Source organism: Penaeus monodon, chromosome 25 (genome assembly GCF_015228065.2).
Source record: "Penaeus monodon isolate SGIC_2016 chromosome 25, NSTDA_Pmon_1, whole genome shotgun sequence".
NCBI classification, from domain to species: domain Eukaryota; kingdom Metazoa; phylum Arthropoda; class Malacostraca; order Decapoda; family Penaeidae; genus Penaeus; species Penaeus monodon.
In genome coordinates, this window is record NC_051410.1 from 14,350,440 (window position 1) to 14,350,688 (window position 249).

Here is a 249-nt window from a genome sequence, read left to right on the forward strand (position 1 = left end):
CTCCCGTTTTCTAACTATGTGCGAGAAGAGGATTAGTAGCCCCTACGAAAGCAGTCGAAAAGATTCCACAAGCAAAGGGATTCCGGCCGATGGGAACCAAGGCCCATACAAGTCTCTCCATTTAGACCTTGGTAGGATCAGCAAAGAAGTGAAACATGTTGCAAAGACACGGACGCCAACGCCAAAATCCTCTTCAGCTTCTAGTCACCCCTGTGGAATGGTTGCTCCAGGACTCTATTCTGCACAGAT